The sequence below is a fragment of the Ailuropoda melanoleuca genome, chromosome 14 (genome assembly GCF_002007445.2).
Source record: "Ailuropoda melanoleuca isolate Jingjing chromosome 14, ASM200744v2, whole genome shotgun sequence".
Taxonomy (NCBI): Eukaryota; Metazoa; Chordata; class Mammalia; order Carnivora; family Ursidae; genus Ailuropoda; species Ailuropoda melanoleuca.
The window spans coordinates 67344399-67368653 of NC_048231.1; the positions used below are offsets into that span (position 1 = coordinate 67344399).

General features: G+C 37.7%; 1 pseudogene; it reads right to left on the reverse strand.

Annotated features, from left to right (window-relative positions):
- Positions 1 to 75: 75 nt before the first annotated feature.
- Positions 76 to 24255, reverse strand: LOC100481960 (annotated as a pseudogene).

Below are 24255 nucleotides of genomic sequence, written 5' to 3' on the forward strand. Positions count from 1 at the left end.
AAATAAATACATCTTTAAAACATTAAAAATAAAAATCAGAGCCAATAATTAGGATCGATTCTGTGCTCTCTTCTGTTACATTGTGAAGTGTCTGGTGTAGGCATATTGTATTGTTGGAATGACAGCTTGTACACATTTTAAGAAAATTAGAAGATACATAGGGACACCAAGTTGTTCCCCTCCTTTTGCAACAGTCTTAATGATTTTCTTCACCTTTCTGTGAACTGAACACACAGGAGGTGGTGGGAGATGAGGGTGATTTTCAATGGTCACCATTCTCTTCACATGATCTGACTGATGTTTTCATACATGTGTTCAACTGGTAAAGGCTGCCTTTGCTCATCATCGTTGAACAGCCATGGTCCTGGTGTCTGGTAGTTTTTTTTTTTATCATAAGTGATACAAATGTCATAAGTTCTGGTTTGGAAAAGAGCATCGTCACAGCCAGCATCAATTTAAGCTTTGCAAGCTTCTAGTATTTCCCTTGTGTCTAGGGTAAAAACTCATCTGTTTCCAACAATCCACTCTCTTCATACACTTAACTGCAGCTTCTCCTCCATCTTCCTCTTCCTCTTCTTCACATACTGCTGAGCAATCTTGAAGTGTTATACTGTCCTTGTTTTCCAATGTAATCTCCTTAACTCCTTCAGTTATTCCTGCAATACCTGTGTTGTGATAAGTATTACCCAACCCCCATCACCATCATCTTCAATGGTAGCTTCCAATTCATCTGAATATTCCCACTGTGTGCACCACTTGTTGCATGGCACATTTTTGGTGACCAAAAATTGTTTTCCTGTTGGCAGGTACACCTTCACTTTTGATTCTTCCCCTGTAGACCACTGCCGTGTTTGATAGTGGTGGACTAAGGGATCTGCAGCTGCCACAAGCTCTTCTGGGGTGATAACACCTGTTTCCTTAAACTTTGGCTCATTGAGGACGGGGGTCAGGTTCTCAGCCACTCCCAGTGCCTTTCCAAAATAGCCATTTAGAAAAGTCAGAAAAGTGTCAGATCTAGATATACATATATATACGTATACATATATCTAAAATACTTTATATATATATACACACACACACATTTATATCACTAAAATAATGTTATCATTTGATAGATACTGCTAATGAAGTTCAGAGAGGTTAAGTGATGTTACATAGTTAACAAATGGCTGAAGGCAGACTTGAAATCTCCACATGCAGAGCTCTTTCTACTGTACTGCTCTGGATTGTCGTAGCCAATATTAACAAGTCCCTGTGCCCTTTACTAAGCACTTTCTTCCTTATAACAACTCTGTGAGATTAATAGATCCACACCACAGTGGCAGCAATACATAAAGTGGAGTCTTCTGACTCCTACTTATATTCCATGCTCTGGGAATATCCTGCGTTCACGCAGATCTAGCCTTGGATTTGCATTGAAATTCTGCATGATGGGTATGGGATTGATGAGTAAGGGAGTGCCATTCACAAGGTACATTGTGATGACAGTGGAAATGCAATCAGCAGGAACTGGGCCAAAATAATTAGTATGGAATACATCAGAATGACAGCCACCTTCTAAGAACTCAACTTTTTGAAGGTATGTGCCTAAAAGAAACTCATCTCATTTCTTTCCTGGGGTTGAATTTTAAGAGCACAAGGAATGAGGGTGTTCATTGACAGTATGATTTAAGATACCTACAGGAAAAGAAGGGAGACCAGAGGCGAAGGGAACAAATGATATTCAAGTTCCAGGAACTTAGAAATGTAAGAACATAGGGCAAATGAGAGAATAATAATATAATATTTATAGTGATGATGATAGAGAAAGAGGAGGACCCAGTGCATTCACAGATATGTTTCTGTTTTAAATTGTCTGCTCACTTTTGACCTAGAATTTTCCTTCTGGTAGTTATGATGCATTTAAAGTATTAGCCTTTGGTTTCTACAATGTACATGGTTGGCCCCATATGACTGTGGGTGTTAGACTCACTATGATGAGTACAGGGCCATGGTACTCCTCAAACTCTATTTCCCAAAGGAAAGCAGGTCTGACTGTCTTCCACTGGAAAACATATCCCTCACAGAATGAGTTCATTTTAGCTGTCAGCTATGGAGTATCTAAGAATCTCTGTATGCATGCAACATTGCCAGCAAGATGCCCACCCACCTCCACTGGGGATAAGAATCCCCAGTGGGGGAAAAAGGCTGCTTCCAAGTGAGTGAAGCAGCTGTTGTTTTACACAGAAATGTCAAAAGCACAAGCAAATTTTTCATCACCAATTGGCGGTGTCATGGCCAGTGAAATACTTTGTGGTTTTTATGTGGTTTGGGGGGAAGCAACTGGCTTTGTGAGGTTTAAGTTATAGATATAAATTATATATCTGGAAACTAAACCCTTGGTTTGAATTCATTTCATTGCTAATGATAGGATTTGAATCTGAGATGTGGTAGGTGGGATTAAATTAGCCACACCACACGTCTTTGAAATGTTAAAAATTATTTTGCAATCTTCTAAAAGAAGTTTATCTTTTAGTTACATTTTTCTTAGTAAATGAGTATAAATATGTTAAATGAATATAAAATTGTGTAGAATTTTATCATATGTTTCTATGAGCTAAAATATTGCTATTTCCCAAAATAAGTCTCTAAATATAAAAACATTGTTTTCCAAATGCAAAGAAATATAAACTATATGCCACTGTGTTTGACTTTTCATTTACTCATATGTTTATTTCCCTACCCACCTGCAACCTATTCTTTCATCTAGGCATCCATCCATCATCTAACAGCTATTAATTGAGCCTGTCTAAAGCTGATACACTGTGTTAGACATTATAGGACACTGAAAGCAATAGAACTCCTATTTCCTGTCTTCTAGAGGCTTCAAATCATTTGACAATTCATTTGTGACATGAAGAGGATTGAGCCACCCTACCATTGCAGCAGTCATCTTTAAACAATAAGGAAAGTGAAACAAATGCTCTCTCCCACCCAGTTCACCAAGACACAGACACTAAGCCTTCCCATAGATGCAGGGCCAACCTTTAAGTCCCTTTTAAGACAAGCTCTGTTTATGTACCTGATAAATCACAACAAAATGTATATGAGCTTAGAGTATATAAAGACTGTAAATTAGCCGGATTTAGATTATGAGAAAATAGATGAGAATTCAATATAAAGCAATAAAGTCTAACATAACATATGATATCTTTATGAGCCACACTGTAAACATCTTTGGCATTTGCCTTGATCTGCCTGATTATGTGACAGAAGTAACAAAGTAACTCAGCAGTTTTCTTGGTCCATTTGGGCTGCTGTAACCGAAATACCATGGACTGGGTGGCTTAAGCAACAAACATTTATTTCTCACAGTTTTGGAGGCTAGGAAGTTCAAGATCCAGGTGCCAGCAAATTCAGTGACTGGTAAGAGTCCTCTTCCTGTCTTATGAATGCCTGTCCTTCTGCTGTGTCCTCACATAGTGGAATGGATGAGAGAGCTCTTCCGGGCCTCTTCTATTTGGGCACTAATCTCTTTAATGAGTCTCTCCCTTTATAACCTAATCATCTCCCAAAGGCTTCACCTCTTAATAACATTACACTGGGGGTTAATTTTCAACTTTTGAATTTGGGAGACATTCAGTATATAGCAGTAGTTAACATGTGTCACTATAGTAAGTTATTAAAAACCGTTCTTGAAATTGTACCTGGAGATGGGATATTTTGAGTTGGAAGCTTCCTCAGTGATAATCTACCTTGACACTCCATTTTGCAGATAAGGAAACAGAGGCCAAATAGATCATTTAAGTGGCTGGGAGAGGACCCCCCCACCCAGGTCTTCAAACTCCAAGTCAGAACTCTTTGCACGCTGCCTCTTACAAAGTTTTTATACAAGATGTTTCATTGCCAACAGTGAATAATACGACCCATTTTAGCCTAAGGTGAGGCGAAGAATATTGTTTTACAAATCATCCTTCAACATTTTTTTCCTTTCTCTACCCTCCTCTCTACCCTCTTTCTGGTTCCTTATTGCTTCCCTTGTCTTGTTTCCCAAATGGAGCCTTCATATCAATTTGCATTGCAAATGTTCTTTTATCCTCCATTTAACTCTTCTCATCAACATGGTTTTTTAACCCAAGTAAAAGTTCTGATAGGATTCACAGGTTACCTTGGGATAAAGCAACAGAAAGATTTGACTAATGGGAGGTTGAATCTTGGGTTTATCTCATTCTATCAATTACAGGAGTAAAATGGCTATATATTTTATTCAGTTTATCACAGGCCTTGAACTCAGCATGTGTGTCACAAACACCAATACTGGCACATCAGATTTTCCAGAGTTCTAGGGAAAAGCTTTCATTCAATTTCATACATTACCAAAAGCAGTGACCTTGGGTCACATAAGTCCAGGCACTTGATGCCGCATACATATAGACAACGGGAGGTCTAGGCTCATCTGTCTCTCCCCTTTTGGCCTTTCACTACTTTGCCATGGTTCTGGCACCCCCAAGTATGCATGTCCTGCTTTTCTGCCTACTCCATCCAATGACCAGAAACAACAGGAAGTTATTTTCCCAAATTAATACTCGTAAAGATGTCACAAGATCTTTCCATATACAACCTCTGTTTTTCTTCCTTAAAAAAAAGGTGGGGCTTTTAATAGCTCTCTTAGGTTTATTTTCCCTGTATTCTTAATTATATTAAAGACTCATATTCCTTCCCTGAGTATTCATTTAGAAAGAAGGTTTTGTAATAGTCACATTTAATTTATCAGGGTGCAATAATTTGTGTTTCCCAATCATCTTGCCGACTTTGGTTCATTATACTATTGTTTCACATGAGTAAGTTAGCAAAGTTTGGATTGATTGACTCTAATTAACTAAAACTGGTTCCAGGCTGTGCATCTATTGTCATGGTAGCTAGCCGCAAAGCCCTAAACTGTGCAGCAATGGTGATATAAGGTAATATTGATTTGAAAACTGTAGATAATATGTAACCTTGAGCTTATCACTGTTTGGGAGACAAACTTAAAAAAAAAAGGATGGGGAAGGGAGAGGTCTTAGGACAAGTTGTAAGGGCACTAGGGAGTATAAATGGAATTTTCAGTGAGTTCACTTCTTTTATTGTTTTTCCTGTCCAGAGATAATCACAGATGTGTTGAACAAGCAAATTCAAAGTCAGCAGTCGGAAGAGTAAGGATTTCATGGTTTTTGAAACTGTGAAGAAATGAAATACACTTGCTGAAAAACTGTCCAAGATCCACCTAAAATTATGGGGAGACCTCCTATTTTGTACAGGAAATCTTTCTATATGTTGCTCTTTGAAAAGAAGGATTGTTTGAAATTTATTCGTTTCTCCGTTGCTGAATTTTTATGGTCAATAATGATCTTTGAGAAAAAAATTGTTTTTAGACAGTGGGTAACTGGAAAAATGATTGCATTTTATAACCTGTAAACATGAAAAATATCATCCTTGCTTTCTAGTATTGGACAGAAATCAGATTAAAGAAACTAGAGCAGAATGCCATAGGTGAGATTCACCAATTAGTGTCCAGCTTTCCTATGCAAAATGCTGCAGCTTCTGTCTTAAAGTACCAGTTAGGATCTTCTTACATTTGATTGCTGTTGCTCACTTTTTCCATAGTCTTCATTTTAAAAGCTCCAGGGCCCTGGTTTTCCACGACACCCTTATTAACTGAGCAGCCTTCCCCCTTCAATCATCTATTTATCACCAATTTCAACAGGTCAGTCTTTATGTCCCGACAGACAAATGAAGTGAAAGTTTAACTCATGTACTACGAACCTTGCTTGAGACATTTTCTGTCAGAGTGGAGAAAATACTGGAAGCATTTCCAGTTTATCCAGCTGCTTCCTTCATTTGCACTGTGCTGAAGTCTGTTTGGAAACTCAGGATAGGCTACTTTTATGTCAGTGCCTTCTTCACTTGATTGTTTGAGCTTCTTTCAATGCTTTGTGGCCATTGCAGCCGTGTGAGAAAGGACAAACTTCCAAATGTCACAGAGAAAAAAAGCCTGTATTCATCAGGGTTTCCAGAGAAACAGAACCTGATAGGGTGTGTGCATGCGTGTGTGTGTGTGTGTGTGTGTGTGTGTGTGTGTGGAGAGAGAGAGATTTGAAGGAACTGGCTCAGGTGATTATGGAGGCTGCAGAGTTTAAAATCAGCAGAGTGGGTCATCAGGCTAAAGAATCAGGAAGAGTTGATGTTACAGTTTAAGTCCAAAGACTTCTGCTGCAGAATTCTCTCTTGCTTGGGGGAGGTCAGTCTTTTGTACTAATCGGATCTTCAACTGATTGATTGAGGCCCGCGCACACTATGGAGGGTAATCTGCTTTACTCAAAGTCCACCAACTTAAATCTCATCCAAAAACATTCTCACAGAAACATCCAAAATAATGTTTGGCCAAATATCTGCATATGGTGGCCCAGCCAAATTGACAAAGATACATCATGGAGCCCAAGGCTCACATAAAGGCACAGGCTGAGGAACCAGAGAAGAAAAAGATGGGGAAGGTGAATGACACAACTTTGTGTTGAAAAGAGAAACAAGAAAGCGTATGGCTACTAATTCCTCACAGGTTTTGAAGTATTTCAAATGATCATCACACAAACAATAGTACATATAACACATGCCTATCTTTCTTCTTGAATGGCTTAGTAACAAGGTATCCTCGCACCCTTTTGTTTTTAAGGGCAGGTATGGGTCAGGGTAGTTCTGAAGCAGTGGGCCCATAGGCAAAATGGTGAAATGACAGTAAAGACCCTGCCCCGTCTCCCTCCTCTACCTTGCTCTAATGGGTGAGCAGGTGGCCGCACACATTTATCCCAGAGAATTTCTGCCCTGCCCTTCTTTCTAGAATTCAAAACAGTAGTCTAAAAGGTCTCTGCCATGCTTACAATTTTCTGCCTCCTCACCACCAGTTACAAGTGATTCACTTCTTACCAAATAGAAAGCAGGTATAATATCTCTTGCAGGTAAAATAATTTGTCTTAACATCTTCAATAATCAAACAATAAGCATTCTTTAAGTCCTTAATAGGTGCCCAGTGCTGAGGAAAATGCAAAGGAAGAATCAAGCACAGTCTTTATCTGTAAGAGTTTACAATTTTTTGTAGGGGAGGGAAGCAAGTCTAATACATAGCAAATAAACAGAATACAAGTTATTAGTGGAGGGGGGATCTTCAGACAAGAAATTCTGTCAGAGTTCATAGATGGTGGACATAAATGTGAAATGGAATGGCCACCTCTCTGTGTTGCTATATTTAAATATATGTTGCAAAAGTAGAGGAATATTAGTTAGACTGATTAAGAATTAGCTCATTCTTGGAACACCTGGGTGGCTCAGTTGGTTGAGTGACCAGCTCTTGGTTTGGGCTCAGGTCATGATCTCAGGGTCCTGAGATAGAGTCCTGCATCAGGCTCCATGCTCAGCATGGAGTCTGCTTGTCCCTCTCCCTCCCCCTTTGCTCCTCTCCACTATCTCTCTCTCAAATAAATAAATAAAATCTTAAAAAAAAATTAGCTCATTCTTATTCAAATCACTCCAGTTTCTCTCAATGATTGTATGTTTTCCTAGTGTCTTTTTTCAACTTATTCAGTTTAGTAGTCAAATTTATGAAACCATATGGAAACACCTAAGGATGGATTTTTGATAAGAGGAGGTTATTTGGAGATCTTGCCTGTAAAACTGAATAAATTTATGTACTTATAAACTCTTAGTTTACATTCTGAGGAATCGTTCCTTTTTTTCCCAAAGATTGTAACTATCATTACTTAGATGAGTCTCTAGTATCAGTTTTATCAGTATTCTCCTCAGGCTTTTACTTACAGAAAACAAAAATAGATATGTTTGGAAATTATATTGGATAAACTCTGCCTTTCTAATAATTTCTGGAAATCTGAAATTATTCTGGGTCACCTAAGATGGCAAATTGGTCTCAATAGCCTTGATGTACTCAATTCCCACTCAGGACAGGAAGAACCCAGTGGCAGAAAGTTTCAGGGAGACTGATTATGAGCTAAAGGGGCAAGACTTTTTATTGAGAAGCCTGGGTCTTCACAGTGGGTAAAATTAATAGGGAAAACACCAAATCATTGCTGAACTAGTTCAAGGTTGAACCTGAAAAAAGAAAGCCCTAAATGACAGTTCTGAAGGGCAAAGTATCAGTGCTGGAGAATTAGAGCATAAGATGGGCTACAACAGGACGGGATTACGTGGGAGGAAAAGTCAAGGATAGTAGCTCAGAACTAAGATTTTGAATAAGGATTGCATGTTGGTATATTTTTTTCACATGGTCTGCAATTTATAGTTACAGGATGGGCAAAACAGCTTAATCAGGATGCAGCAGCAAGATGGGATGCTGAGCCAAACTCCAAGTCAGTCCTCACTCTTCTAGCGACAGATACGTGATGAAAAAAGTCTTCTAATTTTGTTTCTTTATCTAAAATGTGAGACATTGCATCTGAGACGACACAAAATAGATCTGCTGATTCTTATAGAATCAGAGAATATTGGAGAGACAGTGACCTTAATGCCGTGCTAAATTAAAGGATGGCCCACTGACCAGCAGCATCTGAATCACCTGGGAACTTGTTGGAAATGCAAAATCTCAGGCTCCAGCCCAGATATACTGCATTAGAACCTGCAACTTATTAAGATTCCTAGGTGATTTATGTGCACATTAAAATAAGGAACACAAACATTCTACTTTCTATACTACCACTCACAGATAGTGTTTGATTATAAACCCACAAGTGATACAGAGTTCACAATTTTTAAAATCAGTGTTTGCTAATAATTTCTCCTTTAACTTTTAGAATCTAGCACAATAACAGAAAAATTATATTTGGTCAATAAATATTGAATGAATGAATGAATGAATGAATGAATGAATGTATGTTTCACTTTGAATTGTGTTTGTCCATAAATTATTTGAACTAGCTGGAGAATAAATCAATCTGTTTTCCACAATCAGTCCGAAAATTAAATAAAAAGATTTTTGTTGTTCCCTATAGGCTTCTGTTTTCTAGGCTAAATGTGTCCAGTTTCTTCAACTATTTCTCAGTGTCAAGGTGTATATGAGTTCCTCACCATCCCTGATACATTTTCCTGGCCACATGTTGGATTCCAAGTGTCCCTCCTAGAATATGTGATCTAGGAGTAAACCTGTCCCCAGATGTGCTCTGAGTGGCACACAGTACAAGGAACACAAGCTGATGACATTCCTCTGCTTCTGCTCTGGGATTTTCTAATTTAACAAATTGGTTGTCACATCACTAAAAATAGGAAGTTTGAACTTGGGCTCCCTTTTTTTGTCTGAGGTTATTTTGCTTACCACAAACGAAGGCCACAGAAGCTAAATGTATGTCTACTTGAATGATGACTTTATAGCAATAAAATGAGCCCACAGGGGCTAATGACTCTGTAATCAGCTTTTTCAACCAGTTTTTATATTGGGCATAATTTTCTCTCTCTCTCAGAAATTCTACATCATTTATCACTAGACTAACATGAGTAAAAGGGGAAAGGCATGAGCCGAGAGATTAGAGGCCACTGCCTGTCTGATATTAAATCATAATAGTAAATTTGCCTGGAGAAGACTTCGATTTTGGATACTAGTACAGTAGACTCTTATGTTCTTTTTTGGTTCAGAATTCCTACTTTTGTACTGGTTTAAGAAATTAGGTTTTAAAGAGAATTTATTTTGTTTCTAGTTTAAAAATAATCAATGGTATATCAACATGATTAAGAGTATACCAACACAGGATCATTTTTAAAGTTCCTTTTATTGGTCTCTACCACCTCCTGGTTGCTATCAAGGGTATCAAATCACTACTGTTGACCTGCTTGAAAACTGGTCTTTGGTAAATTTGAGTTAAGATACTTTTTTTGGGGGGGGGGTTATTATTAACATTTTGGTGTATTTGTGCTCCAGACACTATTTGAGAAACAATTTCTGTTGTACCTATTAATATCAACTTATTTAGACACTCCTTCCACAGCCTGAAGCTCAACGTGCTACATTGGTAGCTATTCTCTTCCCAGAGTTGATTGTTCTTAGGCCTGGTTCACAACCTATTTGTACTGAATATCCTTCGCTATTCCTTGAGACCCACTCTCCACCCCTGTCCTCCCTACTGCCTTTGGTAGGCTATGCTGTACAGATTACATCAACGGGCTTCCATGCCTCCTCTCTCATCTTATCCTTTAGGTCTAGAAGTGGCAACAGCTCCACTTCTCTTAGCCCAGGATTTCTGCGCCATCCTTCATGGATCCTCTATAGCATACTCATGTCTTTGTAATCAGTGCTTTGCATATAAACCCTCCTTGAATTATCCTAATTTGATGGTACCATCTGCATCTGTTTCTTTGTTCCTTTATCCTGGATGATTATAGGACCCATTCATTCATTCTGTCATTTTTTGTTGTTGTTATTTACTTACTCACTTATGTAGCAAATGCTTATGTATTATCTATTATTTATCAAATATTTTGTTGAATTTCTTTAGAGCTCATTCTCTACCAAAAGGTCAATTAACTTTAGATAAAGTTAACTTATGAATTTCTTATCTTAGTTGCTGCATTCCTATTGGCAAAAAGCCTGTTATTAGGAGATAGTTACGCCCAGTCATCTCAAGATGATGTTTGCCACTTTTGAGACACTGAATAAGAGCCCCTTTTCATATTAAGTCAGTCTTTTTTTGATTTACTTAGATCAAAGTACAAGTAACAAATATTATTATTTTATTTTTTTAATGATTTTTTTTTTGAGAGAGAGAGCACAAGCTGGCGGGGAGGGGCAGAGAGAGAGGGAGAGAGAGAATCTTAAGCAGGCTCCACACTCAACACAGAGCCCCATGCGGAGCTCCATCCCGTGACTCCGAGATCATGACCTGAACCAAAGGCAAGTGTTGGAGGCTTAACTGACTAAGCCATCCAGTCGCCCCACAAATATTATTGTTTTAAATCAAAAGACTCATACAAACTAGAGATAAGATTTGCTGTTCTGTTGGTGCCAGTAACTATAATTGCCCATGCCTAGGCTCCAATTTTCTCATGATGCCTAGATCCAGTCTTTGGCCAGTAACTTGCTCTCTAAGACTACTTATAAAGGCAACCTTGGAGAAATCCTCAACAAAAGACTTTCTTTGTACTCATAGATTTTTAAAAAATATGTTTGGTTGTAGTCAACAGCCAAAGGGTAAGAAGTTGGCATTTCTTAGATCTGTCTTGTGTGTGTGGTTTAAAAGACTCCTTCTAAATTTGGATAAAGGCACTATGAAGTTTATTCTCAAGGATAGAAGGATAGGATCCTTTCATTTGGGGCTTTCTTGGGCTCTGGTTGTGAAACAATAACATGGCTTTATGGCAGTGATGGTGGAAAAGGGTTTACTTTGTAGTGAAGCCATCTTTGGCTGCATTAATTAAAGTTAAGTGACGAGAGTAAATGATGTGGAAGTCCTACTGTTCAGTAAAGTGATAAGAAAATATTACTAAGTTGTATTCTTCTCAGAGTCCCATTTTAAGAAGGAGAGTAGACGTTTGTCAAGACTGTGATGACAACAATAAAGTCCAGGTTCTGGACAGCATATCATATGAGAAGTATGTAAAAGAAAAGGGGATCACAAAACAACTGTTTTTAAACATGGCGGATTGGATTTATTTTTTATAGCTCCAAAAATCAGAATACTGTGGGTGTTTATTTTTTCCTCTGAAATGGAGAGATTACTTCTCAAATTATTTTATNAGCTAAAATATTGCTATTTCCCAAAATAAGTCTCTAAATATAAAAACATTGTTTTCCAAATGCAAAGAAATATAAACTATATGCCACTGTGTTTGACTTTTCATTTACTCATATGTTTATTTCCCTACCCACCTGTAACCTATTCTTTCATCTATGCATCCATCCATCATCTAACAGCTATTAATTGAGCCTGTCTAAAGCTGATACACTGTGTTAGACATTATAGGACACTGAAAGCAATAGAACTCCTATTTCCTGTCTTCTAGAGGCTTCAAATCATTTGACAATTCATTTGTGACATGAAGAGGATTGAGCCACCCTACCATTGCAGCAGTCATCTTTAAACAATAAGGAAAGTGAAACAAATGCTCTCTCCCACCCAGTTCACCAAGACACAGACACTAAGCCTTCCCATAGATGCAGGGCCAACCTTTAAGTCCCTTTTAAGACAAGCTCTGTTTATGTACCTGATAAATCACAACAAAATGTATATGAGCTTAGAGTATATAAAGACTGTAAATTAGCCGGATTTAGATTATGAGAAAATAGATGAGAATTCAATATAAAGCAATAAAGTCTAACATAACATATGATATCTTTATGAGCCACACTGTAAACATCTTTGGCATTTGCCTTGATCTGCCTGATTATGTGACAGAAGTAACAAAGTAACTCAGCAGTTTTCTTGGTCCATTTGGGCTGCTGTAACCGAAATACCATGGACTGGGTGGCTTAAGCAACAAACATTTATTTCTCACAGTTTTGGAGGCTAGGAAGTTCAAGATCCAGGTGCCAGCAAATTCAGTGACTGGTAAGAGTCCTCTTCCTGTCTTATGAATGCCTGTCCTTCTGCTGTGTCCTCACATAGTGGAATGGATGAGAGAGCTCTTCCGGGCCTCTTCTATTTGGGCACTAATCTCTTTAATGAGTCTCTCCCTTTATAACCTAATCATCTCCCAAAGGCTTCACCTCTTAATAACATTACACTGGGGGTTAATTTTCAACTTTTGAATTTGGGAGACATTCAGTATATAGCAGTAGTTAACATGTGTCACTATAGTAAGTTATTAAAAACCGTTCTTGAAATTGTACCTGGAGATGGGATATTTTGAGTTGGAAGCTTCCTCAGTGATAATCTACCTTGACACTCCATTTTGCAGATAAGGAAACAGAGGCCAAATAGATCATTTAAGTGGCTGGGAGAGGACCCCCCCACCCAGGTCTTCAAACTCCAAGTCAGAACTCTTTGCACGCTGCCTCTTACAAAGTTTTTATACAAGATGTTTCATTGCCAACAGTGAATAATACGACCCATTTTAGCCTTAGGTGAGGCGAAGAATATTGTTTTACAAATCATCCTTCAACATTTTTTTCCTTTCTCTACCCTCCTCTCTACCCTCTTTCTGGTTCCTTATTGCTTCCCTTGTCTTGTTTCCCAAATGGAGCCTTCATATCAATTTGCATTGCAAATGTTCTTTTATCCTCCATTTAACTCTTCTCATCAACATAGTTTTTTAACCCAAGTAAAAGTTCTGATAGGATTCACAGGTTACCTTGGGATAAAGCAACAGAAAGATTTGACTAATGGGAGGTTGAATCTTGGGTTTATCTCATTCTATCAATTACAGGAGTAAAATGGCTATATATTTTATTCAGTTTATCACAGGCCTTGAACTCAGCATGTGTGTCACAAACACCAATACTGGCACATCAGATTTTCCAGAGTTCTAGGGAAAAGCTTTCATTCAATTTCATACATTACCAAAAGCAGTGACCTTGGGTCACATAAGTCCAGGCACTTGATGCCGCATACATATAGACAACGGGAGGTCTAGGCTCATCTGTCTCTCCCCTTTTGGCCTTTCACTACTTTGCCATGGTTCTGGCACCCCCAAGTATGCATGTCCTGCTTTTCTGCCTACTCCATCCAATGACCAGAAACAACAGGAAGTTATTTTCCCAAATTAATACTCGTAAAGATGTCACAAGATCTTTCCATATACAACCTCTGTTTTTCTTCCTTAAAAAAAAGGTGGGGCTTTTAATAGCTCTCTTAGGTTTATTTTCCCTGTATTCTTAATTATATTAAAGACTCATATTCCTTCCCTGAGTATTCATTTAGAAAGAAGGTTTTGTAATAGTCACATTTAATTTATCAGGGTGCAATAATTTGTGTTTCCCAATCATCTTGCCGACTTTGGTTCATTATACTATTGTTTCACATGAGTAAGTTAGCAAAGTTTGGATTGATTGACTCTAATTAACTAAAACTGGTTCCAGGCTGTGCATCTATTGTCATGGTAGCTAGCCGCAAAGCCCTAAACTGTGCAGCAATGGTGATATAAGGTAATATTGATTTGAAAACTGTAGATAATATGTAACCTTGAGCTTATCACTGTTTGGGAGACAAACTTAAAAAAAAAAGGATGGGGAAGGGAGAGGTCTTAGGACAAGTTGTAAGGGCACTAGGGAGTATAAATGGAATTTTCAGTGAGTTCACTTCTTTTATTGTTTTTCCTGTCCAGAGATAATCACAGATGTGTTGAACAAGCAAATTCAAAGTCAGCAGTCGGAAGAGTAAGGATTTCATGGTTTTTGAAACTGTGAAGAAATGAAATACACTTGCTGAAAAACTGTCCAAGATCCACCTAAAATTATGGGGAGACCTCCTATTTTGTACAGGAAATCTTTCTATATGTTGCTCTTTGAAAAGAAGGATTGTTTGAAATTTATTCGTTTCTCCGTTGCTGAATTTTTATGGTCAATAATGATCTTTGAGAAAAAAATTGTTTTTAGACAGTGGGTAACTGGAAAAATGATTGCATTTTATAACCTGTAAACATGAAAAATATCATCCTTGCTTTCTAGTATTGGACAGAAATCAGATTAAAGAAACTAGAGCAGAATGCCATAGGTGAGATTCACCAATTAGTGTCCAGCTTTCCTATGCAAAATGCTGCAGCTTCTGTCTTAAAGTACCAGTTAGGATCTTCTTACATTTGATTGCTGTTGCTCACTTTTTCCATAGTCTTCATTTTAAAAGCTCCAGGGCCCTGGTTTTCCATGACACCCTTATTAACTGAGCAGCCTTCCCCCTTCAATCATCTATTTATCACCAATTTCAACAGGTCAGTCTTTATGTCTCGACAGACAAATGAAGTGAAAATTTAACTCATGTACTACGAACCTTGCTTGAGACATTTTCTGTCAGAGTGGAGAAAATACTGGAAGCATTTCCAGTTTATCCAGCTGCTTCCTTCATTTGCACTGTGCTGAAGTCTGTTTGGAAACTGAGGATAGGCTACTTTTATGTCAGTGCCTTCTTCATTTGATTGTTTGAGCTTCTTTCAATGCTTTGTGGCCATTGCGGCCGTGTGAGAAAGGACAAACTTCCAAATGTCACAGAGAAAAAAAGCCTGTATTCATCAGTTTCCAGAGAAACAGAACCTGATAGGGTGTGTGCATGCGTGTGTGTGTGTGTGTGTGTGTGTGTGTGTGTGTGGAGAGAGAGAGATTTGAAGGAACTGGCTCAGGTGATTATGGAGGCTGCAGAGTTTAAAATCAGCAGAGTGGGTCATCAGGCTAAAGAATCAGGAAGAGTTGATGTTACAGTTTAAGTCCAAAGACTTCTGCTGCAGAATTCTCTCTTGCTTGGGGGAGGTCAGTCTTTTGTACTAATCGGATCTTCAACTGATTGATTGAGGCCCGCGCACACTATGGAGAGTAATCTGCTTTACTCAAAGTCCACCAACTTAAATCTCATCCAAAAACATTCTCACAGAAACATCCAAAATAATGTTTGGCCAAATATCTGCATATGGTGGCCCAGCCAAATTGACAAAGATACATCATGGAGCCCAAGGCTCACATAAAGGCACAGGCTGAGGAACCAGAGAAGAAAAAGATGGGGAAGGTGAATGACACAACTTTGTGTTGAAAAGAGAAACAAGAAAGCATATGGCTACTAATTCCTCACAGGTTTTGAAGTATTTCAAATGATCATCACACAAACAATAGTACATATAACACATGCTTATCTTTCTTCTTGAATGGCTTAGTAACAAGGTATCCTCGCACCCTTTTGTTTTTAAGGGCAGGTATGGGTCAGGGTAGTTCTGAAGCAGTGGGCCCATAGGCAAAATGGTGAAATGACAGTAAAGACCCTGCCCCGTCTCCCTCCTCTACCTTGCTCTAATGGGTGAGCAGGTGGCCGCACACATTTATCCCAGAGAATTTCTGCCCTGCCCTTCTTTCTAGAATTCAAAACAGTAGTCTAAAAGGTCTCTGCCATGCTTACAATTTTCTGCCTCCTCACCACCAGTTACAAGTGATTCACTTCTTACCAAATAGAAAGCAGGTATAATATCTCTTGCAGGTAAAATAATTTGTCTTAACATCTTCAATAATCAAACAATAAGCATTCTTTAAGTCCTTAATAGGTGCCCAGTGCTGAGGAAAATGCAAAGGAAGAATCAAGCACAGTCTTTATCTGTAAGAGTTTACAATTTTTTGTAGGGGAGGGAAGCAAGTCTAATACATAGCAAATAAACAGAATACAAGTTATTAGTGGAGGGGGGATCTTCAGACAAGAAATTCTGTCAGAGTTCATAGATGGTGGACATAAATGTGAAATGGAATGGCCACCTCTCTGTGTTGCTATATTTAAATATATGTTGCAAAAGTAGAGGAATATTAGTTAGACTGATTAAGAATTAGCTCATTCTTGGAACACCTGGGTGGCTCAGTTGGTTGAGTGACCAGCTCTTGGTTTGGGCTCAGGTCATGATCTCAGGGTCCTGAGATAGAGTCCTGCATCAGGCTCCATGCTCAGCATGGAGTCTGCTTGTCCCTCTCCCTCCCCCTTTGCTCCTCTCCACTATCTCTCTCTCAAATAAATAAATAAAATCTTAAAAAAAAATTAGCTCATTCTTATTCAAATCACTCCAGTTTCTCTCAATGATTGTATGTTTTCCTAGTGTCTTTTTTCAACTTATTCAGTTTAGTAGTCAAATTTATGAAACCATATGGAAACACCTAAGGATGGATTTTTGATAAGAGGAGGTTATTTGGAGATCTTGCCTGTAAAATTGAATAAATTTATGTACTTATAAACTCTTAGTTTACATTCTGAGGAATCGTTCCTTTTTTTCCCAAAGATTGTAACTATCATTACTTAGATGAGTCTCTAGTATCAGTTTTATCAGTATTCTCCTCAGGCTTTTACTTACAGAAAACAAAAATAGATATGTTTGGAAATTATATTGGATAAACTCTGCCTTTCTAATAATTTCTGGAAATCTGAAATTATTCTGGGTCACCTAAGATGGCAAATTGGTCTCAATAGCCTTGATGTACTCAATTCCCACTCAGGACAGGAAGAACCCAGTGGCAGAAAGTTTCAGGGAGACTGATTATGAGCTAAAGGGGCAAGACTTTTTATTGAGAAGCCTGGGTCTTCACAGTGGGTAAAATTAATAGGGAAAACACCAAATCATTGCTGAACTAGTTCAAGGTTGAACCTGAAAAAAGAAAGCCCTAAATGACAGTTCTGAAGGGCAAAGTATCAGTGCTGGAGAATTAGAGCATAAGATGGGCTACAACAGGACGGGATTACGTGGGAGGAAAAGTCAAGGATAGTAGCTCAGAACTAAGATTTTGAATAAGGATTGCATGTTGGTATATTTTTTTCACATGGTCTGCAATTTATAGTTACAGGATGGGCAAAACAGCTTAATCAGGATGCAGCAGCAAGATGGGATGCTGAGCCAAACTCCAAGTCAGTCCTCACTCTTCTAGCGACAGATACGTGATGAAAAAAGTCTTCTAATTTTGTTTCTTTATCTAAAATGTGAGACATTGCATCTGAGATGACACAAAATAGATCTGCTGATTCTTATAGAATCAGAGAATATTGGAGAGACAGTGAACTTAATGCCGTGCTAAATTAAAGGATGGCCCACTGACCAGCATCATCTGAATCACCTGGGAACTTGTTGGAAATGCAAAATCTCAGGCTCCAGCCCAGATATACTGCATTAGAACCTGCAACTTATTAAGATTCCTAGGTGATTTATGTGCACATTAAAATAAGGAACACAAACATTCTACTTTCTATACTACCACTCACAGATAGTGTTTGATTATAAACCCACAAGTGATACAGAGTTCACAATTTTTAAAATCAGTGTTTGCTAATAATTTCTCCTTTAACTTTTAGAATCTAGCACAATAACAGAAAAATTATATTTGGTCAATAAATATTGAATGAATGAATGAATGAATGAATGAATGAATGTATGTTTCACTTTGAATTGTGTTTGTCCATAAATTATTTGAACTAGCTGGAGAATAAATCAATCTGTTTTCCACAATCAGTCCGAAAATTAAATAAAAAGATTTTTGTTGTTCCCTATAGGCTTCTGTTTTCTAGGCTAAATGTGTCCAGTTTCTTCAACTATTTCTCAGTGTCAAGGTGTATATGAGTTCCTCACCATCCCTGATACATTTTCCTGGCCACATGTTGGATTCCAAGTGTCCCTCCTAGAATATGTGATCTAGGAGTAAACCTGTCCCCAGATGTGCTCTGAGTGGCACACAGTACAAGGAACACAAGCTGATGACATTCCTCTGCTTCTGCTCTGGGATTTTCTAATTTAACAAATTGGTTGTCACATCACTAAAAATAGGAAGTTTGAACTTGGGCTCCCTTTTTTTGTCTGAGGTTATTTTGCTTACCACAAACGAAGGCCACAGAAGCTAAATGTATGTCTACTTGAATGATGACTTTATAGCAATAAAATGAGCCCACAGGGGCTAATGACTCTGTAATCAGCTTTTTCAACCAGTTTTTATATTGGGCATAATTTTCTCTCTCTCTCAGAAATTCTACATCATTTATCACTAGACTAACATGAGTAAAAGGGGAAAGGCATGAGCCGAGAGATTAGAGGCCACTGCCTGTCTGATATTAAATCATAATAGTAAATTTGCCTGGAGAAGACTTCGATTTTGGATACTAGTACAGTAGACTCTTATGTTCTTTTTTGGTTCAGAATTCCTACTTTTGTACTGGTTTAAGAAATTAGGTTTTAAAGAGAATTTATTTTGTTTCTAGTTTAAAAATAATCAATGGTATATCAACATGATTAAGAGTATACCAACACAGGATCATTTTTAAAGTTCCTTTTATTGGTCTCTACCACCTCCTGGTTGCTATCAAGGGTATCAAATCACTACTGTTGACCTGCTTGAAAACTGGTCTTCGGTAAATTTGAGTTAAGATACTTTTTTGGGGGGGGTTATTATTAACATTTTGGTGTATTTGTGCTCCAGACACTATTTGAAAAACAATTTCTGTTGTACCTATTAATATCAACTTATTTAGACACTCCTTCCACAGCCTGAAGCTCAACGTGCTACATTGGTAGCTATTCTCTTCCCAGAGTTGATTGTTCTTAGGCCTGGTTCACAACCTATTTGTACTGAATATCCTTCGCTATTCCTTGAGACCCACTCTCCACCCCTGTCCTCCCTACTGCCTTTGGTAGGCTATGCTGTACAGATTACATCAACGGGCTTCCATGCCTCCTCTCTCATCTTATCCTTTAGGTCTAGAAGTGGCAACAGCTCCACTTCTCTTAGCCCAGGATTTCTGCGCCATCCTTCATGGATCCTCTATAGCATACTCATGTCTTTGTAATCAGTGCTTTGCATATAAACCCTCCTTGAATTATCCTAATTTGATGGTACCATCTGCATCTGTTTCTTTGTTCCTTTATCCTGGATGATTATAGGACCCATTCATTCATTCTGTCATTTTTTGTTGTTGTTATTTACTTACTCACTTATGTAGCAAATGCTTATGTATTATCTATTATTTATCAAATATTTTGTTGAATTTCTTTAGAGCTCATTCTCTACCAAAAGGTCAATTAACTTTAGATAAAGTTAACTTATGAATTTCTTATCTTAGTTGCTGCATTCCTATTGGCAAAAAGCCTGTTATTAGGAGATAGTTACGCCCAGTCATCTCAAGATGATGTTTGCCACTTTTGAGACACTGAATAAGAGCCCCTTTTCATATTAAGTCAGTCTTTTTTTGATTTACTTAGATCAAAGTACAAGTAACAAATATTATTATTTTATTTTTTTAATGATTTTTTTTTCTTGAGAGAGAGAGCACAAGCTGGGGGGGAGGGGCAGAGAGAGAGGGAGAGAGAGAATCTTAAGCAGGCTCCACACTCAACACAGAGCCCCATGCGGAGCTCCATCCCGTGACTCCGAGATCATGACCTGAACCAAAGGCAAGTGTCGGAGGCTTAACTGACTAAGCCATCCAGTCGCCCCACAAATATTATTGTTTTAAATTNACTCAACACAGAGCCCCATGCGGAGCTCCATCCCGTGACTCCGAGATCATGACCTGAACCAAAGGCAAGTGTTGGAGGCTTAACTGACTAAGCCATCCAGTCGCCCCACAAATATTATTGTTTTAAATCAAAAGACTCATACAAACTAGAGATAAGATTTGCTGTTCTGTTGGTGCCAGTAACTATAATTGCCCATGCCTAGGCTCCAATTTTCTCATGATGCCTAGATCTAGTCTTTGGCCAGTAACTTGCTCTCTAAGACTACTTATAAAGGCAACCTTGGAGAAATCCTCAACAAAAGACTTTCTTTGTACTCATAGATTTTTAAAAAATATGTTTGGTTGTAGTCAACAGCCAAAGGGTAAGAAGTTGGCATTTCTTAGATCTGTCTTGTGTGTGTGGTTTAAAAGACTCCTTCTAAATTTGGATAAAGGCACTATGAAGTTTATTCTCAAGGATAGAAGGATAGGATCCTTTCATTTGGGGCTTTCTTGGGCTCTGGTTGTGAAACAATAACATGGCTTTATGGCAGTGATGGTGGAAAAGGGTTTACTTTGTAGTGAAGCCATCTTTGGCTGCATTAATTAAAGTTAAGTGACGAGAGTAAATGATGTGGAAGTCCTACTGTTCAGTAAAGTGATAAGAAAATATTACTAAGTTGTATTCTTCTCAGAGTCCCATTTTAAGAAGGAGAGTAGACGTTTGTCAAGACTGTGATGACAACAATAAAGTCCAGGTTCTGGACAGCATATCATATGAGAAGTATGTAAAAGAAAAGGGGATCACAAAACAACTGTTTTTAAACATGGCGGATTGGATTTATTTTTTATAGCTCCAAAAATCAGAATACTGTGGGTGTTTATTTTTTCCTCTGAAATGGAGAGATTACTTCTCAAATTATTTTATGAGGTTGGAATTACCCCGATTCTGCATCCTGTCAAAGACATTGCAAGAAAAGAAAATCAAACACCAATATTCTTTGTGAGCACAGATGCAAAAATTCTAAATAACATTTCAACAAATTAAATCCAACTATTTACACAAAGGATAATACATCATGACCACATAGGGCTGATCCTAGGAATGCAAAGTTGGTTCTGAACATTTGCAAGTCCAAAAAAGAAAATCCTTGCGATCATTTCACTAGAAAGAGTATTTGACACAATCCAACAATCATTCCCCATTAAGGAAAAAACAAAGCCTCTCAGGAAATCAGGATTACAAAGGAATTTACTCAATCTGCTGAAAGTAGCGAACATACTTAATGATGAAAGACTGAATGCTTTCCTCCTAGAACTAGGAACAAGACAAGGATGCTCATTCTCACCACTACTATTCAACAATGCGTTGGAGATTCAAGCCAGCATAGTCAATCAAGAAAAAGAAAGAAAAGTTATCCAGATAAGAAAAGAATAAGTAAAACTTTTATTTGCATTTTTACACGACTATTTGTGTACAAAATCACATAGAATCTACAAGAAATCTAAATAATAAGTGTTTTGCAAGATTTCTGGATATAAGATCTACTTGCAAATGTATTTGAATATACCAACACTAGACTCTTATGATTTAAAATTTAAATATCTCAGATATTATAGTACAGTGTGAAAAAGATCAAATACTTAGGGATAAATCTGACAAAATACATGAAAGATCTGTGCAATAAAAATTATAAAATACTGTTGGGAGAAATTAAAAGAGATATAAATAATTGAAAACATACACTTTTCATGGGTTGAGTTAATATTGTTTATATTAGTCCTTTCAAAATTGATCTATAAATTTGACACAATTCCAATCAAAATCTTAGCAGGTTTTTTTTTTGGGTAGATATTGACAAGCTAATTTTAATACTTATATGGGAAAAAGAAGAACAGAGTTGGTGGGCTAACACCTTCAATATGAAGACTTATAAAGGTACAGAAATGAAGAGTATTAGCATCAAGATACACAATAGAACAATGAAACAGATTAGAGAGTCTATGGACAATTGATTTGTGACACAGGTATAAGGCCAATTCAATGGAGAAAAAATACTCTTGTCAACAAATAGACTGGATATCCATAAACAAAAAAATGAACTTGACCCATACAGAAAAAAAATGAACTTTGACCCATCCTTCTCACCATACACAAAAAAGTAAGTCAAATGATAAAACTAAACATAAACTCTAAAATAGTAAATCTTCTGGAAGAAAACAAAGGAGAAAAGTTTTGTGACGTTGGAGTAGGTAAAGATTTCTTAGATATGACCAAAAAAAGAGGATTCATAAAAGAACAAACTGATAATTTACATTTTTTTAAAATTAAAAACTTCTGCCCTTTAAAGACACTGTTAAGTAAATTAAATGATGAGCCTATAGACAGGGAAAATATTTGCAAAGCTTTTATCCGTTAAAGAATTGTGTCTACGATAGATGAAGAACTTTAAAATCCAATAATAAGAAAACAAACACTCCAATTAAAAATAGGCAAAGATCTGAACAGAGAGTTCACCAAAGAAGATATGTGGATGGCATATAAGCAAATGAAAAGATGTTGAACAACATTAGACATTAGGGGACTACAAGTTAAAAGCACCACAAGATGCCATTACATAACTGTTAGAATGGCTAAAATTTCAAAGGCTGATCATACTTAATATAGAGAAGGGTGCAGAGAAACTAGAACTCTCATACAGTGCTGGTGGGTACATCAAATGGTACAATCACTTTGGAAAATAGTTCGGTGGTTTCTTAAAATGTAATTGCATACCTATCATATGATCTAGCCATTTCAATTTTAGATATTTACCCAGGAGAAATGAAAACATATCAAAATGTGTACGTGAATATTCTTATTGGTCTTACTTGTTTTGTTTTGCTTTGTTTTAGAGAGGGGGGAAGGGCAGAGGGAGAGGGAGAGAAAGAATCCTAAGCAGGCTCCAACTGGCACGACCCTGAGATCATAACCTGAACCGAAATCAACAGTCTGATGCTTAACCAACTGAGCCACCCAGGCGCCCCTGGTCTTATTTGTAATACCTAAACTGGAAATAACCTCAGTGTTCATGAATAGATGAATAAATAAACAGATTTTGATATATGCATACAATGGAGTTCTGCAACAAAGAAAAAATAACGAACTACTAATATATAGAAAACATGATGGATCTCGAAATAATTATATTGACTGAAAAAAGAGTAAATGCTATAGGATCTCATTTACATAAAACTCTAAGGAATGCAAAGTAATTTATAGTGATAGAAAGCAGATGAGAGATATCTTGAGGACAAAGGGAGGTGGTATGGTTGGGGAAGTTCTAATGGGTTTACAAAGGGGCTGAGGAAGTGTTGGGGTGGTGGATATGTTCATTCTGTTGACTGTGATGACAGTTTTGTGGGTGTATGCAGAGGTCCAAAAATCCAATTGTAAACTTTAAATATGTGCTGCTTATGTTGATTACATGTCACTAAAGAGACAGGAGCAGGAGGCAGGTAGAGAAGGAAAGAAAGACTGTACTCCAAGTAAGTTACATGATTTAGTTAAGAGGCTGATCATATTTTGAGACTGAAACACAATTTCCCTGCCTACTTAGACAATAGACATGGGCTGTAAGCAGCTTTCATACTCCTCTCCCTCTCTGCTCTCCTCATTTTTTCCCTTCTCTCCTCCCATTCTCTTTTTTCCTTCCCTTCATTGTGAGATTAAAAATTATATTTTATCTTGGGGCTCCTGGGTGGCTCAGTCTGTTAAGCAGCCAACTCTTGATTTTGGCTCAGGTCTTGATCTCGGGTTGTGGAATCAAGAAAGCAAGCAGGCGTCAGGCTCTGTGCTCAGCAGGGAGTCTGCTTGGAATTCTCCCTCTCCCTTTGCCCCTCCACGTGCTCATGGGCACATGCTCTCTTTCTCTCTAAAATAAATAAATAAATCTTTTAAAAAATTATATTTTATCTTAAGAATTAGCAAAGACTTTAATTTCTGAAAACAATTCTGTACCTCCGTTAGCATGGCACGGGATACCTTGGCACAATACAGAGACTGTGATGACAGTGTAATACTTGAGGTTCGTTGGTGCGCTTGCTTCAGAATTTTCACATCAAGTGACCTAGTGGCAGCCACGTGGCACAAGCCTTGAAGCAAGCTATCTATATATCCATCCAT